The sequence below is a fragment of the Podarcis melisellensis genome, assembly GCF_964234715.1.
Source record: "Podarcis melisellensis genome assembly, chromosome: Z".
Lineage (NCBI taxonomy): Eukaryota > Metazoa > Chordata > Lepidosauria > Squamata > Lacertidae > Podarcis > Podarcis melisellensis.
The window spans coordinates 28,565,620-28,580,556 of record NC_138547.1 but is presented as its reverse complement, the minus strand read 5'-3'; the positions used below and the strand labels follow the sequence as shown (position 1 = coordinate 28,580,556).

Below are 14,937 nucleotides of genomic sequence, written 5' to 3'. Positions count from 1 at the left end.
GGAATTGTTGTTCTTGTTGTTGTTGCTTCTGCCGCCCACGCTCGCAGGAAGGAATAGAGAAGTCTAGCCTGCCTGACTAAATGGCAGAATAAGTGGGGTGGGTTGCATCTGTGATCAGATTTGCCACAAGTCTGATTGATTCTGGTCTTGTGTCTGCTTTTTTCTATTTTTTCACACTGTGTGCAGACTAAATTGGAGCTGGCATGGCTTGTTACTTTTGGACTAAACACTCAAAGACAGGCTATCAGCTACGTGTCTAAGAGGTCATTATAGTTTGGAGAATATGACTAGTCCCAAAGTCTTCTGCTTTTTATTAAAATGAAATGAAAACAAGTGTTTGTTTTTGTTTTTGAAAATAGCTCAATATAGAAGACGAGGCAATGCAGGTATGTTTTTTTTAATACCATATCGTTATAAAAATTCCACACCCTCTTATTTTATATCTGAGCCTCTTCTCAAGGGCCTCTTCCAAAACCTTGACATTGTGACACAGATTTCCCCTTTTTTGTTTTATATAGGTGATACACAGGAGTGGGGTTGATGTGGGACTAGACTTTCACACCAACTTCCCCAGCAATATTTAGCAGCCATGGAGTCTGGAGTGGGCGCTACGCCACAAGGGGGAGCTACTTGTGAAAGCCCACTGCCGTAGTCCGTTGCTGCCTTTTCTCAGCCCTTTTCACTGCTCTTCAGCAAAATAGAAATAGAAATGGAGAATTAGGCTAGAGCAGGGGTCACCAACTTTTTCAGCAGGGGGCTGGTCCACTTGTGGGGGGCCGGACTATATTTTTAAAAATATAAATACTCTGCAAGCTGGTCCCACAGCTGCCTCTGGACCTGGAAGAGGAACGCACTCTGCACATGCTCAGGAGCGTGTCTCGGAGCTGCCCGCTCACTGGCGTTGTTGACGAGCAGCAGCTACTCCATCAGCACGTCCCCGCAGAGCTCCCAGGCGGCGTGACCACACGCTGTGGCCCATTGTCCAGGTCAGCGGGCAGGCTGCACATGCAGAGCGCTGGAAAGGCGATGCACAGCTTGCCCTCCAGCTGCTCCAGCACAGCTGTCCAGTGCACCAGCAGCAGCAAGCCAGGCACGGGGCCAGCAGGCACACCAAGCTCCGGCTGAAGCCCTGTGATGTGCCCATCACGATGCTCACGGTGCGGCCCAGACCCGCCGCCTGCCCACCAGCCTCTGCGTCCATGGCCACACCAGCTTTATCTCAGTGCGCGGGCGGCGAGGCTTCGGATTGGCTGCAAAAGCTGCCTGCAGCCAGTGTGAACCGTGCAGTGTTGTGGAAGTGAGTCCCCAAGTGGTGTAGAGTCCACGGTTTATTTTCAAGGAAACGACGCACAAGTTTAGCTCAGCAGGGACTGACTGAGCGGGCGGCAGGGTCCACGGGCCGGATTCACGAGCTTGCTGGACTGCATCCAGCCCCCAGACCATAGTTGCCTGACCCCTGGGCTAGAGCGACATCTACCATGCCATTGGGCATGGTTATTGGAATATGTTGCAGGGTGTAAATACAGGATAATTCATTCATTCCCAAACTATAGTTTAAACTCTGAGCTCAGATGTCACAAAGAATTGTGGTTAGTTTTAAATCAAAATCAGTTACTACTCACAGATGTAGGGTACAGAAAAATGTCTATATGTGTAGGCCCGAAGCTTGCTGCAGCTTATTCTTATTCTGGGAAATCCCTGCTTCCCATTGATTACATCTGCACCAGGTAAATGATTTATTTCTCATATAGCAGTCTCAGTCCAGTAAACTATGTGTAATTGGACTGAGATTTAGCACTGTATCCATGTGCTCTTTCTTTCACAACTGTTACATAAAAATTACGAGGTTCGTTAAGTTTCCTGGTTTCATGACCTGATTTGTAGTTGGAGATTAAACCACAGTTTTCTGATTTATGCATATTGGAAAACAGGTTTTGCATTATGGCATACAAAAAGGGGATCTTCATTCAGCAAACCATAGTACATTCGACTAAAATAATTATATGTGAACTAGTCCACAGACTCAGCATGCAGTTAGTGCTATATTGTAACCTTTGCCCTCTGCACTATAGTAAAGCCCAAACCTATGGAAGCTTTAATTTTCTATATTATATTTCTGTGAAAGTTTTTTCTTTAGCAAATTATTTTCTTTTCTGCAGCCACTAAGAAGATCGATGAGAATAGATGCTGTGAGTAGCTCTCCCTTTTTCTTTTATTCCACTGCATATTTCCACAATGTTAATGTTGATATGACCAGAGAGCATCCAACCTACTAAGAAATGGCATCTGCAAAGCAAAGAGCCATTCCTCGTATGGTGTCTCATGAGAGCAAATGCAAAGTATGGTTAAGAATATAAGCTGTGAACTTGCAGTTCTTTTGCTTCAATACTCACCTCAGGCAACTCAACAGGTGTCCCTCAGTCAGAAACATGCTTCATAAAGAATACAGGGCTGATATCACTCCCTTCACAATGTTCACTTCAGCTGATGTCACTGTGCTGTGTGCTTCCTGACACCCTCTAGTGGCGCCAGGGAGACAGAACCACAGCAGGAAAATGTACGTTGGATAGCAGATTGCATTCATTTAATTTGCACAACCACAGCTTTGCACGCTTGGCCACGAGCCAGCTGATATCACAAATTAAACACACACAAGGTGGAGAGCTTAAAAGCTCGTAGACTTGCTTTCTGAGCTCTGGGAAGGTCTTGCACTGTCTCTGGAGCGCTTTGCGAGTCTGGATTCCAAGCTTTATATTAAAGGTAAAGGGACCCCTGATCATTAGGTCCAGTCGTGACCGACTCTGGGGTTGTGGCGCACATCTTGCTTTATTGGCCGAGGGAGTTGGCGTACAGCTCCCGGGTCATGTGGACAGCATGACTAAGCCGCTTCTGGCGAACCAGAGCAGCGCACGGAAACGCTGTTTACCTTCCTGCTGGAGCGGTACCTATTTATCTACTTGCACTTTGACGTGCTTTCGAACTGCTAGGCTGGCAGGAGCTGGGACTGAGCAACGGGAGCTCACCCCGTCACGGGGATTTGAACCGCCAACCTTCTGATCAGCAAGTCCTAGGCTCTGTGGTTTAACCCACAGCGCCACCCATGTCCCCAAGCTTTATATTACACATGCAAAATTGAATGTTGCTTGTTTTAAATAATTTATTCTGCTTCTGCTAGTTAAAGGAGAAGCAAAAAACGGTTTGTGGCCACTGATAAGAAAAATATTCCTAAATCCATCACTGGCTTCTGAGATTTTACTAGATACCACCAACGTGGAATCATATATAGTGGTACCTCGGGTTACATATACCTCAGGTTACAGACTCAACTAACCCAGAAATAATACCTCGGGTTAAGAACTTTGCTTCAGGATGAGAGCAGAAATCGTGCAGCGGCAACAGGAGGCCCCATTAGCTAAAGTGGTGCTTCAGGTTAAGAACAGTTTCAGGTTAAGAACGGACCTCCAGAACGAATTAAGTACGTAACCAGAGGTACCACTGTATTTGAAACCAAGGAGGTTGAAACTTGGTTGTTGTTTTTGAAGTGAAAGCCACAGGCATTCTGAGCCTGTTAGAATAACCTGAAGAACTAGGACAACTGTGTTCCTTTCATGGTGTTTTTTACCCATGTCTGTTCTTCCCTTGCAGAAGGCGGCTGCCAGAGCAAAACGAGAGGCTTAATCGCAACTGGCAGCAGCCCCTAAGGTAAATGCTATAAAAAGTTTTGTGTGCTTTAAAAACATAGACTAAGTGTGATTTTGCATCCATATAATTGCTTAGTGTTTCGGTGAAGGATCAGACTGAAAATCTTAGCAGTTTTCTGAGGCAATCACAGCTCTTCTCCAATTGGAACAAAGCCTGGCTTTGGGTCTATCCAGAAGTAAAGGCATCAGCAAAGCAAAGAGCCATTCCTCGTATGGTGTCTCATGAGAGCAGATGCAAAGTATGGTTAAGAATATAAGCTGTGAACTTGCAGTTCTTTTGCTTCAAATCTCACCTCAGCCAACTCAACAGGTGTCCCTCAGTCAGAAACATGCTTCATAAAGAATACAGGGCTGATATCACTCCCTTCACAATGTTCACTTCAGCTGATGTCACTGTGCTGTGTGCTTCCTGACACCCTCTAGTGGCGCCAGGGAGACAGAACCACAGCAGGAAAATGTACAGTAGGGTCGCAGATTGCATGCATTTAATTTGCACAACCACAGCTTTGCACGCTTGGCCACGAGCCAGCTGATATCACAAATTAAACACACACAAGGTGGAGAGCTTAAAAGCTCGTAGACTTGCTTTGTCTCTGGAGCCCTTTGCGAGTTTGGATTCCAAGCTTTATATTACACATGCAAAATTGAATGTTGCTTGTCTTAAACAATTTATTCTGCTTCTGCTAGTTAAAGGAGGGGCAAAAAATGGTTCGTGGCCACTGATAAGAAAAATATTCCTAAACCCATCACTGGCTTCTGTGATTTTACTAGACACCACCCACGTGGAATCAAACATTTGAAACCAAGGAGGTTGAAACTTGGTTGTTGTTGTTGTTTTGGAAGTGAAAGCCACAGGCATTTTGAGCCTGTTAGAATAACCTGAAGAACTGGGACAACTGTGTTCCTTTCATGCTGTTTCTTACCCATGTCTGTTCTTCCCTTGCAGAAAGTGGCTGCCAGAGCAAAACAAGAGGCTTAATCGCAACTGGCAGCAGCCCCTAAGGTAAATGCTATAAAAAGTTTTGTGTGTTTTATTTTTATTTTTTTCAATTTTTTAATTAATTTTCACAAAATTAAAAAACACACTAACAAATAAACAGACAAACATAAATCATATCCTTATTAAAACTGATCTTCTTAACATTGTTAAGCGACTTCCTCGTATCCCCCTAGTTGAATTTCAATGGATATCATTTTAACAGTTTTCCAAATCAAAGTTCTTAAAATCTTAACTTAATCACTTAACATCAGTCTTTCTTCCCAATTCAGCCTTAAACATAATAATTCCTCATATTACTTATTTAAATTCTAAGCCTAACTGATAATTGCAAGCTTTTCCCAATTAATTTAACTTGATGTATTTAACTAAGTAGTCATTAAATTTCATCCATTCATTCTGATCACGGACTCTTCTGGTCAGGTCGGCTACCTCCCAAAAGTCCATCATCTTCATCTGCCATTCTTCCACAGTTGGTAGTTCTTGCGTTTTCCACTTCTTAGCTAGTAGTATTCAAGCAGCAGTTGTGGCATACAAAAATAATTTGACATCTTTCTTGGGCAATTCCAAACCTGTTATTCCAAGAAGAAAGGTCTCTGGTATCTTTATAAATGTATATTTCAACATTTTTTTCAGTTCATTATAAATCTTTTCCCAGAAGTCTTTCACCTTGGGACAGGTCCACCACATGTGATAAAAGGTTCCTTCTTTTTCTTTACATTTCCAAAGTAAGTTATCATAGTTATGAAAAATCTTTGCTAGTTTAACAGGGGTCAAATACCATCTATACATCATTTTCATTATATTCTCCTTTAACATTGTACATGCAGTGAACTTAACCCCTTTCTTTCACAATCTTTCCCAATCCTCAAACATTATTGTAATGGTTCTAGGGGTTGCTCGTGCGTAAGCTGGTGCTTATCTCCCCGGCTGGGTGCAAACACCTGGCTGGGTTGCCAAAGTGAACCTTTTCTGTCCGGACAGCCACTCATCCGTGGCTGCCTCAATCGCTGGCAGAATCCGTCAGTGGGCGTTTCTTAAACTTCTTCCAGCAAAGAAGCTCTTTGACGCCTAGTCTCCTCCTACTCTCTCTGCGTGAAAGCCTTCTGCGCAAGGAGGGCGTGGGCAACGGAGGACCCCTACTCTCCCCGCTAGTCCCAGGCAAGGAGTCATGGGACCGCCTCGCCGCTTCCCCCATCTGCCACCCTTCTCCACTGGTGCTACGCTGATTCTCTTCCCCAGAAGATGGGCTGCTTCTCCCGATCCCTGGACGCTCTCTGGAATCCCTTTGGCTTTTGCTCTCTCCCTCTGGCACTGATGGCAGCTCCCTGACAATTATGTTATGTCCTACATCTCTTGCCCAATCTATCATTACTGATTTAACTTGTTCATCCTTTGTATGCCACTCCAACAGTAACTTATACATTTTAGACAGATTTTTAGCTTTAGAATCCAACAGCTCCATCTCCAACTAAGATTTTTTAGAAGCAAAACCATTTTTCTTATCTGATTTATACAATTCATTAATCTGGTGTAGTGTATCCAATTTAGAAAAGACCGGAACCTACTCTGTCCCTTGACCTTATTTGCCTACCTGCAATTCCTGGTTGCTTGTGGCAACCGAGCAGTACTTGAATACAGGTCTGGCTCAAACTGATCTTTGGATAGTTCAGCTATGCTGGAACCTGCCATTGTGGGCATAATCTGCTCAGCTCCCACCCACCCACTTTAATGGTTATGAATGCACAGTAGTCTTTGGGGTGGCTTTAATCTGGAACTTGGCTCCTCTGTTTTGTGGGAAAGAGGGCAGAAGAGGACAACTGCAAGTCTCCTTTTACTATACCTATTAGACTTCCAAGTTCAATTTAGTGTTTAGTTTTTAAAAATTAGGCCATGGATTGTCACAGTGTTCACTAGATGCCCAGTTTTTAAATATACCCTCAAATTTAAGGTGCTGCTTTTGACCTTTAAAGCCCTTCATGGCCTAGGACCCTCGTACCTACGGGATCGCCTCACCCGGTATGCCCCACAGAGAGCCTCAAGGTCCATAAATAGCAACACCCTAGTGGTCCCGGGCCCTATGGAAGTCAGATTAGCCTCAACCAGAGCCAGGGCCTTCTCAACCCTGGCTCCGGCCTGGTGGAACACTCTGTCTCTTGAGACCAGGGCCCTGCGCCAAAATAAATTGAAATAAATAAGTGCAACTATAGTGATATTGGAAGGGGCATGTAGTTGAGGCAGCAATTGACTCCGGTATCAATAAAACAAATGATGAAGGTGTGGCTATAGTGGAGGCTTGGGGCAGGTTGTGTTGACACTAAATAAATTACAGGAACTTTTAAAAGTCCACACCGCTCTAACCACCTATCAGCTCCTCAGTCACCGCCAGTGGCCGCCAATCACACTCCCGCTTGCTGCGACAAGGGAAGCTGTCTATTGGTTGCCACAGTAGCAAGCAAGAGGGCTAATGGTGGTTATCAGGCAGCTGAGACGCGAGCGGTTTTGTGCTGCGTTCTGGCAGGTGAGCGATTTTCGGGATCCCCCCCCCGCCCCCCCAACAATCAAGCGGCCAGTTGGCACTTACAATCTCAGGCTCGCGCCAAAAAAACATTCACACGTCCCCACTCAGCACTACCCGTGTAAAAGACGAGCCTAAATTCTGAACCTCATTTTGGGTCAGAAAAGCTCATCTTATACACGGAAAAATACAGTAACCCTGATTTTAAAATCAAGTCCAGGAAAAAGGTCCTGTGTGAGGATCTGGAGGTGGTTGGAGGGTGTATGGCAGCTAACAGATTGAGGTTGAATACTGACAAGACAGAAGTACTGTTTTTGGGGGACAGGAGGTGGGTGGGTGTGGAGGACTGCCTGGTCCTGAATGGGGTAATTGTGCCCATGAAGGACCAGGTGTGCAGCCTGGGAGTCATTCTGGACTCAGCTGTCCATGGAGGCGAAGGTCAATTCTGTGTCCAGGGTGACTGTTTATCAGCTCCATCTGGTATGCAGGCTGAAACCCTACCTGCCTGCGGACTGTCTCGCCAGAGTGGTGCATGCTCTAGTTATCTCCCGCTTGGACTACTGCAATGCACTCTACTTGGGGCTACCTTTGAAGGTGACCCGGAAACTACAACTAATCCAGAATGTGGCAGCTAGACTGGTGACTGGGAGCGGCTGCCGAGACCATATAACACCAGTCTTGAAAGACCTACATTGGCTCCCAGTACGTTTCCGAGCACAATTCAAAGTGTTGGTGCTGACCTTTAAAGCCCTAAATGGCCTCGGTCCAGTATACTTGAAGGAGCGTCTCCACCTCCATCATTCTGGTGGTTCCCTCGCTACGAGAAGCCAAGTTACAGGGAACCAGGCAGAGGGCCTTCTCGGTAGTGGCACCCGCCCTGTGGAATGCCCTCCCACCAGATGTCAAAGAGAAAAATAACTACCAAACTTTTAGAAGACATCTGAAGGCAGCCCTGTTTAGGGAAGCTTTTAATGTTTAATAGGTTATTGTATTTTAGTGTTCTATTGGAAGCCGCCCAGAGTGGCTGGGGAAACCCAGCCAGATGGGCGGGGTATAAATAAATTATTATTATTATTATTATTATTATTATTATTATTATTATTATTATTAAAGGAGCAGGGCAGCCTATTGATGTAACATTTTCAACAATCATCACCATCATTTGCTGATGCTGTATGAGAACCTTTTGCTTAAGAAACATGTTGTCTTATAACTAGACCTAAGGGGATGCTACGTTAAGAGTGCTGCCCCAGCCCATAACAAAACAGATGTTGCACCTTTGCACGGGTTTTAATTCTGTGTCACTTTAGGAAAATAACATTTTTTTATCAAATTGAAGAACTCTGAAAGTGCAAGGACTTTATGATTTAATAAAAATGGAAAGAGCAGAGGAAACGATGAGGACAGAAATTAAAATAGATATGGTGCTGAACAAAAGACAAATAACGGAGAAAGGGATAGCAGGGATGTTATATAAACTGATGATAAGCGACAAAGAAAGAATGATAAGGATAATTCAGATTAAATGGGAGCAGGAAGGTATGATCCATTCAAACACGGCCCAAGAACTGATGAAGAATATAAACAATATTAAAACAGAAAAGTATAAAGAATTAAGTAGAAAATTTTTATTAAAATGGTATAGAACTCCGGCACAAGTGGCAGATATATAGTGAAAGGGTTTAGTCCCAAATGCTGGCATTGTGGTCAGGAAAAAGGACTATATTCACACATGTGGTGGGAATGTAATCTGGTTAAGGAATATTGGCAAAAGATTATAAAGGTAATTTCTAGATTATTTCAAATAAACATAGAAGTTAATAGGGATTTGTTATTTTCAGGAATACTGGGAAATAACAAAGTAAAAAGTAATAAGCAAGAGTTGTACAAGATTATGATTCTAGCTGGAATGGCAGTTATTGCTTTGAGATGGAAAGGAAAGGCCAAATGGAATATGGAAAAATGGAATGATTATGTTTTTGAATATGTACAATCAGAAATATTTGCACAGATAGTGGCAGAGGATAGATAGGAAAACAAATGCCAAAGAATCACAAATAAATGGGGTTTTTACAGGAACTGTATAGAAAGAGGGGAAGCCAACCCCAACATACAAGCTCGAATGAACAGACTGTGTACATGGATAAAGATATGAAAAAGAAGGCCTGACCCGGGGGGGGGGGGTTGGAGTGGGGAGGGAGGGGGGGGAAAGGTAAACCAGATGGTATTTTGAATGGATTTTGTTATGCAAGCCCTTTTCCAGAAACCATATATATTAATGCTATATAGGTATGCATTGTAGTATGAATGAATTGTGTTTTGTATTCTTTGTTTATAGAATATATATAATAATGTTACGTTACTAAGCAAATTTAATAAAACAGTTTTAAAAAATTGAAGAACTTATATGTGTTGGGCTATGTTATTCTCTTTCATATTACGTTTCTGAAATTAAGCTCTAACAGCTGATCTTTGCATTTACAGTTTCCAAATGCATGCATATTCACATAAACAAGCCTGCAGATTAATGCAGGAAGAGTGACTTTTGGTATCAACAGCATGCAAAAAGCAGACACAACCTCAAATCTGCTTTACTTTGAGAAGGCAAGATCAGGCTTGTTCAGATCATTCCAACCATCTGTTTCTGAGCAGACAGCTGCTGCCCCTGTGAAGATAATCTACGAAGACTCCTATCATTTATTCATCCCAGCGCCCTCAGAAACATCAGCGCATCTGATGACCATATGACTAGCAATAACATTTTACATGTCACTAAGTATAAGGCAAGCTGAATAGATGCAAAAGGTTACCAGGGAAGTCAATAGTTACTATGCTTAGATTTGAAAAACAAAGAGCAGTAGTGTTCAGAAGACAAAACTTTATTAATTGTACCAGGCATTTGTATGGTTTTTGGTGCATGTGATAGTGAAATTGAAAAGGAATCATTTTTCTGGAGCCTGTATCACACCTAGTGCATTTTCAGCAAGCGATTGCTTGAAATGAAATGTTGTCGTTCACAATTTGTATAGTGCTTTTTGTACAACAAGGCCAGGGCTATCAAGTTTACCCAATCATCAAAACCAAACTGAACTTTATGTTTACTGTTTTTATGTGAATTCCTCTAGCTTTATTCTACAGTGGAGGGGAAAATGTTAAATCAGAAGCTATCCTTATGTACCAAAGATTCCCAAGAACTGCAGAATCATGTGTTCTTACATATTAAAAAACAACAACCCAAGAATAGCTTGCACATCTAGAAGAAGCCCAGTAAACTAGCATGTCAGGAACCCTTCCTAACACACTACTTTGCTGTGTGCAAAGGAAGGATCACAGTGGCATAAGCCAGATAGTAATGTGATTGTGGAACTCAGTACATTCCAAATAAAGGAAATGCAGAGCCATGACAATAGCCTTAAGATGGGCAAACAGAACTATTAGGATAATTAATGCCAGGGATAGCAGTAGGACCTTCTATGGCTTAACATACAGTGGTACCTTGGGTTACAAACGCTTCAGGTTACATACGCTTCAGGTTACAGAATCCGCTAATCCAGAAATAGTACTTCGGGTTAAGAACTTTGCTTCAGGATGAGAACAGAAATCGTGCTCCAGCAGCGCGGCAGCAGCAGGAGGCCCCATTAGCTAAAGTGGTGCTTCAGGTGAAGAACAGTTTCAGGTTAAGAACGGACCTCCGGAACGAATTAAGTACGTAACCAGAGGTACCACTGTAATTGTTTCTTGGCTTTTTGAAGTGATTTTGAGTTATCATATGGCACTGCATTTAATAATGGCTTCATTTACTGCTGTTATATTGGTGTTACTTAATACTATTGGTCATTTTTCTGTTTAATTAAGTCCTTGTAAGCCCTTGGGCCTGGTTCAGAAGCTAACCACCTAACTGTGAACCACTGTGTTGCCTCAGTAATGGACTAGAGAAGAGCCAACAAACTGAATCCAAATCCAGATAAAATTGAGGTTCCCTAGGCCAGATGGATGGGAGGTTGCCTGTTCTTGATGGGGTCACACTTCCTCTGAAGATGCAGATATGTAGCTTGGGGGGTACTTTTGCTTTGGCCTTGGTGGCACTGAGTGCCTTCCGTCAGCTTTGACAGCTGGCCCAGCTGTGCCAAAGGGATAGCCTAGCTTCTGTTGATTATGCTCTGGTAACCCCTAGGTTAGATTACTACAATGTGTTATACATAGGGCTGCATCTGAAGTCAGCTGGGAAACTTCTGCGGGTGCAGATTTCAGTGGCCATGTTGCTCACTAGGGCAAAACAGTTTGAGTATATAATGCCAATCCTGGCTCAACTGGCTGCACTGGCTGCCAATTACATTCTGGGCCCAATACAAAGTGACCTATAAGGCCTTAAACAGCTGAGGACTGCAACACCTCAAGAACCTATCTTGGACCCTGTGGCCATCATCTGAGGCCCTTCTTCATGTTCTGGGTGGCAACATGAGACGGGCCTTTTCTGTGGTGGCTGTTTGTGGAATGATCTGCCCAGGGAGGCTCACTTGGTACCTTCATTTCATATCTTTAGGTACCTGTCAAAAACATGCCTCTTCTCCCAGACCTTTGGCTAATTAAACAATCTATGGCCTTTTAAACTGTGTGTGTGAGAGAGGGGGTGGGGGTATTATTGTTATTGTTTGTTACTACTTTATATATTTTTGTGTTTTTATATTGTGTTTTTATATTTATATTGTGTTAAATATATTATTATTTTTGTGTATTTTATATATCCAAGCCCATTGATCCTTGGATAAAGGGATGGTATAGAAAGTAAGCAAGCAAGCAAATAAATAAATCCTAATTATTGGCTAAATGAAATTAAACATTTCAAGTAAATAGAGCAGAACAAGGAACTACGTTAGGCTAGATATGCACTGAAAGGACAGGTTAAAAGCACTGCATTTGCATAAACAGGTTTGGGGTGTGATAGTATACGTACTAATGCACATCCAATTCTCCTGCTTGAATGAATAATAGGAAAAGGCCTAGCAGGTTGCACAGCTCTCTCATAACAACATTTCAGTTCCTTGTTTCAACCCGTTTTATTTTAACCTTAAGATCAGCATTGCACTGTATCAAGCTTGAATCAATTTTGTCCCATCTCTTTGCACCAGAAACCTTAAGAGTTTCATCAGAGTCTTGGCTGAGCTTAGGATCTAGGGTTTTCATTCATTATTATAGCATTGGCTGACAAAGAGCCCATTACATCACCCATTTGGAACAGAAAGCCTTTGCAGCTGCTTGTACGGTGAGATGGGGATTTGGGTTAGTATCATAATTATTTTTAAATAAAACATTTTTTTTGTTTCATTCTTCCAGGGCAATTTTCTCTGTAAATTGTTAAGAACTGTATGCTAAAGAGCTTCTGGAGGAGGGCAAAGGGAAGGAACAGAATAAAGCAGTTTTATCTTTTCTTTCTTGATTTCCCGTAAAAAAGACCTAAGGGGAAGAAATAGCCCCATTACCCTGCATATCTTCTAGTTACTGTAGTGAAGCATGAAAAGCAAAGCACACAGTCATAGTAATGGCAGATGGTATTAAAAAAAGAATGACATGGGTCAGGCTCAGAAATGTTTGTTCCATTTCTGACCTCAGAATGAGCGTGGTCCTAATTAGTCCAAAAGAAGTGTGCAATTAAACTGATGGTAAGAGAAATGAGTGCTTTTCCTCTACTAGCTGATTTAGAGTACCAGCAATTTATTTATTTGCAGACAAATGGGATGGAGTGCTTGTGGCTTGCATTCTGTTCCCTCTGGTTGAGTATCTGGGGCTATATATAATACGAATATTTCACATATTTCACATTTAGTGAAGAAGAGATTTCTGCCTTCAACCCCCAGCATGTCTGATAGTGCCAGTACCTTGAAATAACACTTCCATTTTGAGTAGTCTAATCAAAACTCTAGCATTCACAGGGGAAATGACCGACAGCTGTACATTTTACCAGTTTGGGTTTTATTTTGTGCAGAACAGAAAATACAGGCACAAGGCTGAATTAAATGAGAAGCATGTGGAAAGGAAATGGGTTTCAGGGGGCGCCTGAATTCTAAAGTTAGGGTTTTTTATTTTTTTAAAAAACACCATCGCATCTCATTTGGCACTGTTATAATATTTAACTTCATTAGACTTCGGCTTACTGTTAACTTTCAGCCTTTGTGCCAAGTTCATTCCATCCACTGTCAAGTTCTGTGAGGAGGTTTACACTTTGAATCCTTCCCTCTGCCATTTTTAATAGGAACAAGAATAATTTAAAAGAATGGATTTGGAAGGAATGAAAGCTGAAGGTGATCTGCCAGAGAAATAGCACAAGATGCATTCTCAGAAGCCAAATAGGACTGTGTCACACAAGAGATAATGTGTATGTGTTGTAGGCTGCCACAAACAGTGCCAATTAAATACAGTATCATTTAGCTTGAAACCCATCCCCCACCCCCCAAAAGGGAAATAGGGGTGGAGTGGGGAGATTGGAAACGCAGCCAACCAGTGGACTGCCCCATCTATCCTAGTCAAGTATATGGAGAGGAGGAAAGCTCCATAGGATACCAGTAGTTTTCCGCATCCCTGAGGGAGGCTCCCATTCACATCTATTTAAAGCTTTTAGAGGGGGCTGTGTTTGCTCCTGGCAATTTAAGGTACAGTATCAGGACTTGCCGATCAGGTCGGCGGTTCGAATCCCCGCAAGAGGGTGAGCTCCCGTTGCTCGGTCCCTGCTCCTGCCAATCTAGCAGTTTGAAAGCACGTCAAAGTGCAAGTAGATAAATAGGTACCACTCTGGCGGGAAGGTAAACGGCATTTTCATGCGCTGCTCTGGTTTGCCAGAAGCGGCCTGGTCATGCTGGCCACATGACCTGGAAGCTGTACGCCGGCTCCCTCGGCCAGTAAAGTGAGACGAGCGCCGCAACCCCAGAGTCGGTCACGACTGGACCTTACTTTTACCTTTTTATCAGGACGATGTGCATCCCCAAAACACCCCATATTTTTTACATCTGCCAAAGTTATAAGCAACAGTTTGGCTAATCAAGCTGAACTGCGGGGGGTGGGGGAGGAAGCCCTGATGTGGAGGTGGCACGGTTTCAGCTGTACTACACTGGATCCTTGTCAGCCGTAAGAGCCCACTTCAGTCAGCAGTCTGCCTGTGGCATATTGCTTTTTGATCTGTTCATCTTGGGCCAAAAGCTGAATCCTCAGTGCCATCACTACAACTGACATGAATACATGAGTGGTGTCCACTGCTAGCCCTACTCGCATAGTGTGCCCACTGAATTTAACCGACTTGGCTGACTTAGATTTATCACCAAAAAGAATGACAGAAGTTTTTTTCACATAAAGTTTGCATCTGCTAATGCATACGTATAGATTCCAGTTAAGAAATATTTACTTATAATTTAAATAAACATGCATACTGTGGTCTAAACCACTGAGCCTCTTGGGCTTGCCAATCAGGTCGGCGGTTCGAATCCCCGCGACGGGGTGAGCTCCCGTTGCTCTGTCCCAGCTCCTGCCAACCTAGCAGTTCGAAAGCACGTCAAAGTGCAAGTAGATAAATAGGTATCACTGGGGCGGGAAGGTAAACAACATTTCCATGCAGTCTGGTTTCCGTCACAGTGTTCCGTTGTGCCAGATGTGGTTTAGTCATGCTGGCCACATGACCCGGAAAGCTGTCTGTGGACAAACGCCGGCTCCCTCAGCCAGAATGCGAGATGAGC

General features: G+C 43.2%; 1 long non-coding RNA gene across 1 annotated transcript; it reads left to right on the top strand.

Annotated features, from left to right (window-relative positions):
- The first annotated feature begins 1,064 nt into the window (after window positions 1-1,064).
- Window positions 1,065-9,371, top strand: LOC309362357. Its single transcript, XR_014164938.1, has 4 exons — window positions 1,065-1,727; window positions 3,646-3,702; window positions 4,648-4,704; window positions 9,293-9,371. It is a non-coding gene; the product is annotated as an uncharacterized lncRNA (long non-coding RNA).
- Window positions 9,372-14,937: the final 5,566 nt, after the last annotated feature.